Source organism: Globicephala melas, chromosome 17 (genome assembly GCF_963455315.2).
Source record: "Globicephala melas chromosome 17, mGloMel1.2, whole genome shotgun sequence".
Classification (NCBI taxonomy): Eukaryota; Metazoa; Chordata; class Mammalia; order Artiodactyla; family Delphinidae; genus Globicephala; species Globicephala melas.
This window is the reverse complement of record NC_083330.1, coordinates 41,436,812-41,449,725: the sequence shown is the minus strand read 5'-3', so window position 1 is coordinate 41,449,725 and position 12,914 is coordinate 41,436,812. Positions and strand designations below refer to the sequence as shown.

The following is a 12,914-nucleotide window of genomic DNA, read 5'->3' as shown; positions in this document are numbered from 1 at the left end:
CACATTTCTCCTCTCAGCCCATTGGCCAGAACCAATCACATGATCCTGTCTAATTGAAAGGTCGGGTGGAAAATTTGGGAGACAACATGGATATTCTAGCAATACTAAATATCTCAGTGAGTTTTCTGGTAAAATAAATACCCAAATTTAGCTTCCACTTTTATATTCTCTCATAGCACCCTATACTTTCCTTTTTAGGAGTTATCAGAATTGTCATTACATTAGTTCCTAATATCATATTATGGTCTAATTGTCTGTTTAGTAACTTGTCTCTCCCAAAGCTTCATGTAGGTGGGGGTCATCTGTCTTATTCATAGTTGTCTTCCCAGTGCCTAGCACAGTGCTTGCCATATAATATTTTGGTTTGTCAAGTTTACTGCTATATTTTTTAGGTGAATGAATAAATATATAATCTACATTGCTATAGAAAATGTACATAATCTACATTTCCTATAGTAGGGAAGAAAGTTATGTAAGTGAGTGATACATAAGTGCTTTTAAAAATTTAAAATAAGGATGACAGCACTTACATTATCAGTAATCCCACAGAGTGATGGTGGAGTTGATTTGCTGTTATAGTTCTTTTAACAATTCAATGTGTATTATTCCTCTGATTGCGTACAAAATATTGACACATTCTCTTTAGTGGAAAACACTGATAAAATAGAAGATCTACTACAGCAATTTAAGATGTTCTAATTTACCTACATTTATGCTACTGTATGTTTTCTCAGTTTTCATTAAAAAAATTTTTTAACCCCTTTGGGTACTATTGGAGCATCTATATGGGGTGTTTTCCTTCTAAGTTTTTTATTTTATTATTTTTTATTTTTTGGAACTAAAATCCCATAAGCGCCATGCAGTGGAAAAATTGATAAATAGAAAATCTATTTTCTATTTAAAATAAAACCATAATAACATTATTAATATTGGTTAAAATTAATTAAATTTATAAAATTTTAATAAATTCCATTAAATTAATAAAATTAATACAAAATTTAATGTCATCAGCCATCAATCCACTGTTCAAGTTATTAATTTGAACTCATAATTTAAAAAATATCAGTTTATTTGTTTGTATCTGGATCCAATTAAGGTCTACACATTGTTATTGTTGATACTGCTCCTAAGTCTTTTTAATCCATGGTTTTCTTATCCTCTCTTTGCTTTTCCCCTTGCAGTTTAACTGTTGAAGAAACTGGTCATCTGAATTTTGCTAATTGCTAACGCCTAGTGTGTAGCATGTTCCTTTGCCTCTTATGATTCTTGTGAACTGGTTGTTAAACCTTTTTTTCTTTTTTCTTTTTTTTGAATTGAAATATAGTTGATGTACCCTATTATTTAGTTCCAGGTGCACTACATAGTGATTTGACATTGGCATACATTATGAAATGATCACCACGATACGTCTAGTAACCATCTGTCCCCACACAATGTTATTACAATATTATTGGCCATATTCCTTATGCTGTATATTATATCCCCATGGCTTATTTATTGTATAACTGGGAGCTTGTGCCTTGTAATCCCCTTTACCTATTTCACCCCACCCCTACCTCCTCCCCTCTGGCAACCACCTGTTTGTCCTCTGTATCTATTTTCTTTGTTTTTTTAATATTTGTTTATTTATTTAATTTTATTTTTTTGGCTGCATCTGGTCTTAGGTGCGGCATGCGGGATCTTCCATTGTGGTGCGCAGGCTCCTCGTTGCTCTGGTAGGCTTCTCTCTATTTGTGGCCTGCAGGCTCCAGAGCATGCAGGCTCCAGAGCACGTGGGCTCTGTAGCTGTGGCATGGGGGGGTCTCTAGTTGTGGCCCACGTGCTCAGTAGTTACGGTGCGTGGGCTTAGTTGCCTTGCAGCATGTGGTATCCTAGTTCCCTGACCAGGGATCGAACCCACATCCCCTGCATCGGAAGGAGGATTCTTAAACACTGGACCACCAGGGAAGTCCCAATTTTCTTTGTTTTTAATTTAATTTTATCTTTTGTAAAATAACGGTTTTTAAATAAAAAATTCTTATTGAAATATAGTTGATTTACAATGTTGTGTTAGTTTCTGGTGTACGGCAAAGTGATTCAGTTTTATATGTATGTATATATATATATATACACACACACATACATACATATGAATATATATATTCATATTCTTTTCCATTATTGTTTATTGCAGGATATCGAATATAGTTCCCTGGGCTATACAGTGGGACCTTGTTGTTTATCTATTTTATATATAGTAGTTTGTATCTGCTAATCTGAAACTCCTATTTATCCCTCCCCCCTTTCCCCTTTGGTAACCATAAGTTTGTTTTCTATGTCTATGAGTCTGTTTCTGCCTTGTAAATAAGATCATTCATATTATATTTTAGATTTCTTACATAAGTGATATCATGATATTTGTCTTTCTCTTTCTGACTTACTTTGCTTAGTATGATAATCTCTAGGTCCTTCCATGTTGCTGCAAATCTTTGTTTTTTAGATTCCACATATAAGTGAGATCATATGGTATTTGTCATTCTCTGTCTGACTTATTTCACTTAGCATAATACCCACTAGATCCATCCATCTTGTCACAAATGGCAAGATTTCATTTTTTAATGACTGAGTAATAATATTGCATTGTGTATATATACCATATCTTCTTTATCTGTTCATCTATTAATGGATACTTTGTTTGCTTCCATATCTTGGCTATTATAAAAAATATTGTAATAAACATTTGAGTGCATAAATCTTTTGGAATGTGTTTTGGGTTTTTTTGAGTAAATACCCAGAAGTAAATTTGCTGGATCACATGGCAGTTTTATTTTTAATTTTTGAGGAAACTCCATACCGGTTTCCGTAATAACTGCACTAATTTACAATCCCAACAACAGTGCACAAACGTTCCATTGTCTCCACATCCTCGGCAACACTTGTTATTTGTTGTCTTTTTGATAATAGCTGTTCTGACAGGTGTGAGGTGATATTTCATTGTGGTTTTGATTTGCATTTTCCTGATGATGAGTGATGCTGAGCGTCTTTTCATGTGCCCGTTGGCCATGAAAAAATGTCTTTGGAAAAGTGTCTTTGGAAAAATGTCTATTCAGGTGTTCTGCCCATTTTTAAATCAGGTTGTTTGTTTATTTGATGTTGAGTTGTATGAGTTCTTTGTATATGTTGGGTAATAACCCCTTATTGGATATATCATATGCAAATATCTTCTCCAGCTGCATTTTAAAAAATGTATTTATTTATTTATTTGGCTGCGCCAGGTCTTAGTTGTGGCGTGTGGGGTCTTCGTTGCGGCATGTGGGATTTAGTTCCCTGACCAGGAATTGAACCTGGGACCCCTGCATTGGGAGCATGGAGTCTTAGCCACTGGACCACCAGGGAAGTCCCTGCATTTTTTTTTTTTTATTTATTTTTGGCTGTGTTGGGTCTTCATTTCTGCGCACAGGCTTTCTCTAGTTGCGGTGAGAGGGGGCTACTCTTTGTTGTAGTGCACAGGCTTCTCATTGTGGTGGCTTCTCTTGTTGCAGAGCATGGGCTCTAGGCATACGGGCTTCAGTAGTTGTGGCGTGCAGGCTCAGTAGTTGTGGCTCGCGAGCTCTAGAGCGCAGGCTTAGTAGTTTTGGTACAACGGCTTAGTTGCTCCATGACATATGGGATCTTCCTTGGCCAGGGATTGAACCCATGTTATCTGCATTGGCAGGTGGATTCTTAACCACTTCGCCACCAGGGAAGTCACTCCAGCTGCATTTTTGCTTTGTTGATAGTTTCCTTCACTGTGAAAAAGCTAAAAAGTTTGATGTAGTGTCATTTGTTTATTTTACTTTTTGTTGTTTCCCTTGCCCAGGAAGACATAGCCAAAAAAATATTGCTAAGACTGATGTTGAAGAATGCACTGCCTATGTTGTCTTCTAGGAGTTTTATGGTTTGGGTCTTACACTTAAGTCCCTAATCCATTTTGAGTTTATTTTTGTAGATGGTTTGAAAAAGTAGTCCAGTTTGATTCTTTTGCATGTAGCTGTCCAGTTTTTCCAAGATGATTTATTGAAGGGGCTGTCTTTTCCCTGTTGTATATTCTTTCCTCTTTTGTCATAGATTAATTGACCAGATAAGTGTGGGTTTATTTTTGGGCTCTCTATTCTGATCCATTGACCTATGTGTCTGTTTTTCTGCCAGCACCACACTGTTTTGATGACTGTAGCTTTGTAGTTTAGTTTGAAATTGGGGCACATGATACCTCCAGCTTTGTTCTTCTTTCTCAAGATTGCTTTGGCTATTTGGGGTTTTTCATGTTTTAGTACAAATTTTAGAATTTTTGTTTTCTGTGAAAAATAGCTTTGGTAGTTTCATAAGGATTACATTGGATCTGTAGATTGACTTGGGTAGTATGGTCATTTTATTTTTCTTATTTTTTAAATATTTATTTATTTAATTAATTTATTTGGCTGCACCAGGTCTTAGTTGCGGTATGCGGGATCTTCACTGCCACATGTGAGATCTTCATTGTGGCATGTGGGATCATTTTTTTTTTTTTTAGCCATGGCATGCATGCTCTTAGTTGTGGCATGTGGGATCTAGTTCCCTGACCAGATGTCGAACCCAGGCCTCTTGCATTGGGAGCATGGAGTCTTAACCACTGGACCACCAGGGAAGTCCTCTCATTTTAAAAATATTAATTCTTCCAGTCTATGAGCATGGTAGCTCTTTCCATTTGTTTGTCTCATCTTCAATTTCTTTCACCAGTGTCTTATAGTTTTTTAAAAATTTAATTTAATTTAATTTTTAAATTTTTTGGCCATATCACACAGCTTGTGGGATTGAACCCAGGTCCCCTGCAGTGGAAGTGCAGAGTCCTAACCACTGGACTTCCAAGGACTTCCTCTGTCTTATAGTTTTCAGAGTACAAGTCTTTTTCTTTTTTGGATAGATTTATTCGTAGGTATTTTATTCTTTTTGATGAAATTGTAAATGGGATTGTTTTCTTAACTTCTCTTTCTGATAGTTCACTGTTAGTGTATAGAAATGCAACAGATTTCTGTATATTAATTTTGTAACCTGCAACTTTATGGAATTCATTAATTAGTTTTAATAGTTTTTTGGTGGGGTTGTTAGGATTTTCTATATATAGTATCATGTAATCTGCAAACAGTGACAGCTTTACTTCTTCCTTTCCAATTTGAACTCCTTTTATTTCTTTTTCTTGTCTGATGTCTGTGGCTAGAACTTCTGATACTATGTTGAATAGTTGAGAGTGGGCATCCTTTTGTTCCTGATCTTAGAGGAAATGCTTTCAGCTTTTCACCATTGAATATGATGTTGACTGTAGGTTTCTCATATATGGTCTTTATTGTGTTGAGTCATGTTCCCTCTCTACCCACTTTGTTGTGTGTTTTATCATTAATAGATGTTGAATTTTGTCAAAAGCTTTTTCTGTGTCTATTGGGATGATCATATGATTTTTATTCTTCATTTTGTTAATGTGATGTATCCTGTTGATTGATTTATATGTATTGAACCATTCTTGCATTCCTGGAATAAATCGCACTTGATCATGGTGTGTATGTTTGCTTCCTTCCCCAGGTTAGGAAAGTTTCAACTATTATTTCTTCAAATAAGTTCTCTGCCTCTTTCTCTCTTTTCCTTCTGGGTCCCCTGTAATGTGAATGTTAGTACACTTGATGTTGTCTCAGAGGTCTCTTAAACTATCCTCATTTTTAAAATTGTTTTTTCTTTTTTCTGTTCAGTTTGGGTGATTTCTACTACTCTGTCTTCCAGATGGGCTGCTCCTTTCCTCTGTATCATATAATCTACTTTTGATTCCTTCTAGGGTATTTTTAATTTCAGTTATTGTATTCTTCATGTCTGTTTCTTCTTTTTATTTTCTCTTTGTTGAAAGTCTTCATGTGTTCATCCATTCTTCTCCCATGTTCAGTGAACATCTTTATGATCAGTACCTTGAACTCTTTATTGGGTAGGTTGCTTTTCTCCACTTAACTTAGTTTTTCTGGGGCTTTGTCTTGTTTCTTTGTTTGGAACATACTCCTCTGTCTCCTCATTTTGCCCAATTCCCTGTGTTTCTTTCTCTCTCTTTTTTTTTTTCTAAAATGCTTAATGTGACGGAAACCACAAGGGTTTCTCATTATTCTTATTTATTTATAAAATTTATGTATTTATTTATGGTTGCGTTGGGTCTTCATTGCTGTGCATGGGCTTTCTCTAGTTGCGGCGAGTGGGGGTTACTCTCCGTTGTGCTGCACGGGCTTCTTGTTGCAGTGGCTTCTCTTGTCGTGGAGCACAGGCTCTAGGCACGTGGGCTTCAGTAGTGGTGGCTTGTGGGCTCTAGAGCACAGGCTCAGTAGTTGTGGGGCACAGGTTTAGTTACTCCGTGGCATGTAGGATATTCCTGGACCAGGGCTCAAACCTGTGTCCCATGCATTGGCAGGTGGATTCTTAACCACTGCCACCAGGGAAGCCCCCCCCCCCGTGTTTATTTCTGTGTGTTACTTTTAGTTACATTTCCCAATCATGGAGATGTGGCCTTATGTAGGAGAAGTCCTATGGGGCCCAGAAGCATGTTCCCCTGTGATCACCAGAGCTATATGCTCTAGGGGTGCCCTCTATGTGAGCTGCATGCACACTTCTATTGTGGTGGGACCAACTACTGTGGGTGCACTGGTAGGTGGGGCTGGCCCCCTGCCTGGTTGGCTGTGAAGTTGTGCCTTGTGCAGTGGCTGCAGGCCCACTGGTGGGCAGGGTAGTCTTCCTGCATGGTTGGCAGCACAGCCATAGTTCCAGGGTGGGGCACAGGACTGCTCCTGGCCTGCTGGTGGGCAGGGTGGGGTCCTGAGCAGCTATCTTTGTGGGCCTGGGAGGGCTTGGGGCTAGTGTTGACCTGTTGGAGGGCAGGCCTGTGTCCTTGCACGGCTATATGCAGAGCTGAGGGGGCTTTGGGCTGGTGCCAGCCTGCTGGACAGAGGAGCTGGGTCCCTGCATGGTTGTCTGTGCAGCCTGGGAGGCTCAGTGGTAATTAGATTTTGAGGCTTTGTCAGATTCAGGTTGGAGTTTTCAGCAGGACCACTTCATAGATCACATGGTCCCTCTTACCAGAGGTACCTGATGTCTGGTTGTCTCTTTGGGATGACATTGATGGTTAGTGCCTAGATCCATTAATTCACTTTGAGTTGCAGAATGGTGGTATTCTAATTCTGTCATTCATTCTTCCTTTCTTAGCTGGACTACTATTTGGTTACACAGTGGTACAGTTTACATAGGAAAGTCAGGATAAATGCTTGATTGTCTGTCTTTATCAATGTTCAAAACAATAAGCCAGTTCACTAGTATCCTCCAGTAGTGACCAATATGTTTTATTTTGCTTTAATATCTTTACAGACTCATGAAGTCAACATATTTGTTGTATTTAAATCCTTTTCCCTTATTTTTTGTATTGATGCTCAGTGGTTCCATCTTTGGTCAAGTTGATGCCTGAGCCCCACTGACATGACTCTATAGCCTGACAACTTCTCTGTTGTCTGACAAGATGTTCCAAACTCATCCTTTATTTCTCTGCCCCTAGAATTAGTCCTTTCTAAGGAGCCCTTATGTCTTTCAGTGAAAATAGTATTTCAAGTTCACAACTGGGGCACTAGGGTGCTTATTTCTACTTTTTTTGGTCTTTGTTTCTAGAACTTCTCATCAGACAGACCTGGGAAATATAGGTTTTGTTTTAAAGATAAAATGAATCATCTGTTCATACTGATACTTCATAATAAATTCATGACTACAGGATTTTTACTTAATCTCTTCGATTTAATTTATTTATTTTCTGTTCATGCTAAGATCCCCAGTTCTCAATAATGCTGGATATGAGAGAATTTGAACATCACATATTTATTCTCATTTGCTTTATCCCAAGTTATACACACAACAGCCTCAGACACTGACAGTTCATACTCTAAAACTTTGAAGATTGTCTTATTAGTTTTTGTTCTTAACAGTCCCTTCTATCCCTAGGGTGTATCCCACAGGGGATGTCAGTCAAATTACTGTGTTTTTAAGTCATTTAGAATAGTCCCTCTCTGGTGGTTATGCCACCATCTGGCTATACAGTTATGTTCATTTTTTCCTTTCATTTTTTGTGAAGGATTGCTTTTTCTCAATTTAAGTATCAATTATTTAAATATTTACATGATCCCAAAGTTACATCTACCAAAGTGCATCTAAAGAAGTCTAGTTTGTGTTTGTTTCTTCTCTACCTCATTTCCTCCTTCCTTCATAGGAAGGAGGTATTATTATTTTTATTTTATGATTATCCTTTTGTTGTTTTAAAATATAATCATATATGTTTAAAAAATACAAGCAAATATATTTTTTATACTGTGTTTCCTTATAAGCCTAACGTACTATTCTTCACTTAATATATCCCACAGCTTATGACAGACTTCTAGAAACAGGGCCGCTAGATATAGGAAAGACAGATTTGAAAGCAGTAGGGCAGAGGAAGGTACTGGGAGAGGAGAAAAACCTCCGGTAGGAGCACTCTGGGATCTAAATTCCTAAGGTTAGGGTTAGGGTTAGGGTTATGGCTCCAGGCTCCCCATCTCTACTTGCTCTTTTTATTCTGCAGAGCTCTTTAGGGCTCACTCCCTCCTCCCTCCAAAGCTCCTGACTCCCCCATCCAGCAAAGACTCAGATATCAGGACCCTCCCATTGGAAGCCAGTGGGAAAATAAATCCATAAGTAAACAAACAAATACATATATATATTTCAACTGGATATATTATATATTTTAAACACATTTTTGATCTTTAAAATGTATAACAGCAAAACTCAAATTGTAAAGCCAACGTAAATAACCAGTAGAGAGAAACATCTCTACAATTTAAAACTTCTGTGTCTAAGCCATTGAAATCTGTGGTCTTGGCTTACAGAGAGAAAAATTATTTTTTAAAAATGTCTAATTGATTGGGAGGTAGGAATATTGTCCTTTAAGCAAACTCCATAGAAAGAAATCAAGTTAAGAGTGATCACTCACATCAGCAGTTTTCAGCTTTCTTGTCCCTCTTGAAAATCTTCCTCCGGCTAAACTACTTTGGTTGCCATCCTAACCAGGAGTTACTTGCTCATCTCGATTTCACTGCCATGGACACTCGCTTCCCACATTTGGAAAGTCTTCTGTTTCCATCCACTGTTTTCATCAGCAGTTGGCTTAAAACTCACGTTCTCCAGGAAGCTTATCTGACCCAATCCACTCTATTAGGATCCTTTCTGTATCCCACATGCCTCAAATTTAGAGTTGTCAGATTTAGAAAATAATAATGCAGGATGCCCAGTTAACTTGAATTTCAGATAAAGAGCAAATAATTTTTTCCTCTTCCTTTTAGCATGGGACATGCTTATAGTAAAAATTCTTTGTTATTTATAGAATTAAAATTTTAACTAGGGGTCTTGCACTTTATCTGGCACTTCAAGTTTAAAGGTCTTAAAAAACAAATAATCTCCAAATATTGTTACACTTGATTATTATGTTGCTTTTAAAATTTTCCATGAGTTACTTTATGTGTGTGTTTTGCTTTCTGAGTAGATGACAAACTCCTTGAAAGTGGAAGCTGTGTCTTCTGTGTTTGGAGTTCACCTCTCCCACACTTTGCTCTCCACACCATGCTAGTCATCAGTTCTGAGCTAATGTTTGATGAATGAATAAATCCTCAAAGTGAGTTTTTTTTTTTTTTTTTTTGCGGTACGCGGGCCTCTCACTGTTGTGGCCTCTCCCGTTGCGGAGCACAGGCTGCGGACGCGCAGGCTCAGCGGCCATGGCTCACGGGCCCAGCCGCTCCGCAGCATGTGGGATCTTCCCGGACCGGGGAGCGAACCCGTGTCCCCTGCAGCGGCAGGCGGACTCTCAACCACTGCGCCACCAGGGAAGCCCCGAGTTTTGTTTTTGATTAAAGAGAGAAGTCTTTGAGTTAAACATAAAATACTATAAAAATAATTTAAACTATCTTAAAACCAATCTAAATTCCTAAGGTTGATTTAGAATAAAATCAGAAACTATTATTAACATTATTAATGATTTACATTCTAAGATTTTTATCAATGAACTTACATGAACAGCTATTATTAAACATATTTATAAAAGTTGGGTCAAGTTGTGACTTCTTTGTGTGAGTAGAAGTTATTTTCATTTACTGTATCTTATCCTTGCAAAGTTGTACCATTATCTTACCTGCGATATACATTTATATTAATTAAATTTGGTAGCTGCTTCTTGCTTCACTTAAAAAAAATTGTAGTAACAGTTGCTTCTAATCGCTTTAATCACTAAGTCAATGCAAAAAATTGCCTTATGCCAGAGGCAGTATCTGTTGCGTCATGCTCTCAGTCAGCAGTGCTTGAGCCCTTTTGAATCAGCAGAGGGAGCCAACTTCAGTTTTGCTGCGAAGTCACTGCCTTCTAGTTCCAAAGGTGCAAATGTAGGGGCTACTATGTGAAGGCCATTTATTTGTTCTTAGTATGGAGAATGAGGGCATAGATAAAAAAGCTAATTGAGATAACTCCGTAACCAGTAGCAAGTTTATGTTGCAAATTGAGTGGGGTGCAGTTAAAGCTAATGCCATGAATTACAGTAATGAAAGCAGTGTAATTTGCTGTTAATTCTCTAAACAAAACAATCCCATGCATGTCAGGATTTTGACACTTTAATCTTGGTTTCTGAAGGCGCTAGCAAGGTTGTAAAGAGAAAACCTAAGGGGAGGCAGGTTTCATCACTGGGACAAAGGATACAGAGCAACAGACAAAGGAAAAGGAAGGGGGTTTGAGGGGTGGGCGGAACAGGAGAGGAGCTCTTCTTTTTATCTAAAAGGAACAAAAAGGGAAATGGTGTTTAAACACACACACACACACACACACACACACACACACACACACACACACACACACACACCCAGAAACAGTGCGAAACCTAACAGCGGAATTCAGTTTTCTCTAACAAGGAGTGGTTTGGGGCCTGTGGAAGAGGAAGTAGGGATTGAATGGAAGGAAACCTTTTTAGTCCACCTGGAGGGCTTGCAGGGGTGGAGAGGGGTGGGAAACCAACACAGCCAGGCCAGAGCAGAAAGCAGTGTTGACTGCGGCTTTGGACTAGCCTGGGCGGGGGAGGATCCTGACAACGAGCTAGAATTAAGGGTGGGTATAAAAACGTTCAAAACAAGCTCTGGTGAGGTGAGAGGTGGAATCAAATTTAAAAAGAAAGGAAAAAGGAAAATTATTAGAGAGATACGCTGTAGACTTTATTTTAAAACAGTGATTTTTTTTGTTATTAAATAAAAAATTGAAAAATTATTTTTCCTAGAAATGTGGTATGGAAGATTATAGTTATAGATCTCCATGCATTTGAGCATACAGAGCCATCATCAGAATTTTTTCCCCCAAATTGCTAAGAGCTTTAATTAAAATATCACCTGTGATCTCACCACCCCAATATTATAATCATGGTAACATTTTGATATGTATCCTTTTGGAAAATGCATATGTCCACATATAGATATATTGGATATTTATAAAAATATTGGTATCACACTATATGTAATAATGGTAGCTAAGGCCTGCTGGGAGCTTAGTAGATGCTAAGTGCTGTTGTCAGGGCTTTCCCTGTAATACTGTATTTAATCTTCACAACAACCTGGTGAGGTAGTAATATCATTCCTATTTTGTAAATGATGCCCAGAGAGGTTAAGAAACTTGCTCAAAGTCACACAGTTAATAGTTGGTACTTGATCACTGACCATCTGACTCTACAGGCTTTTAATCCTTATAGCAAATTATCTTCCATATCAGTATTGGATAATCTGCTTTCTTTTCACTTAAAAATAACATATAACGGACATCCTTTCCTGTCAATACAGAACTTCATCATTAATAAGTCATCATAATGTATCAGTCCTCCATTAATGGACAATTTAGGTGGTTTCACTTTTTTTGCTAGTATATACATACATCTCTGTTCATTTATTCCATTATTTTAATAATTTATTCCTAACGGTGAGATTTCTAGGTTAAAAGCTTTTTTGGGGGTAACACTGTGATTTCATTTTGAGAAAGAATTTCAATGAGCATTCCACCAGCATTGAGTTCTGAAGGCTTTGGGAGCTAACCTTGAAGTTGTACTCACATGTCGGAGATTCCCTGTTGCCACCTAGTGGCACCATCTCTAAATTGTTAGTAGCAACATTGTGTGATCATTCAAGAACTCTCCAGGGAAGATCTTGAGCAAAATGTCCTCACTTTTTCATTATTATAAATAATACTGTAATGATTAAATTTATTCATATTTAAAATCACTTCCTTAGGGAATAGAGTCATAGACATTTTATACATTGTCAAAAGGTATAAACATTAATTTTTTGTCTTATAAATGTAATACATATTATAAATATAATAAAGAATGAAAAATTACGTTGAATTATAAGAAAAAAAATGCCCTGTAATTTCATCAGCCAGAAAAACCACTTTTTGGGGGCCATTTAGGTAAATTTTATTTTAATATTTTAAAAAACAAAATTAGTGTTATAAGTGTCACAATTTAATAACCTGCTTTTTTTTTAAAGTTCATGTTTTGGGGAGGGGTTATATCTTACTGATCTGACTGCCTCCTGGAGCTCTCTCTTTTTTTTTTGCGGTACGCGGGCCTCTCACTGCTGTGGCCTCTCCCGTTGCGGAGCACGGGCTCCGGACGCACAGGCTCAGTGGCCATGGCTTATGGGCCCAGCCGCTCCGCAGCATGTGGAATCTTCCCTGACCGTGGTACGAACCTGCAGCCCCTGCATTGGCAGGCGGACCCTCAACCACTGCGCCACCAGGGAAGCTCTCTCCTGGGGCTCTTAAGATCAGGAACTTTGCCTTATTTACTGTTGTATTAGTAACACCTG

The 12,914-nt window shown here is 37.9% G+C and overlaps 1 long non-coding RNA gene across 2 annotated transcripts in view; it reads left to right on the top strand.

Annotated features, from left to right (window-relative positions):
• LOC115856575 (uncharacterized) overlaps positions 1-12,914 on the top strand; it is a 367,268-nt gene that overhangs the window by 22,777 nt on the left and 331,577 nt on the right. The window lies entirely within an intron of this gene.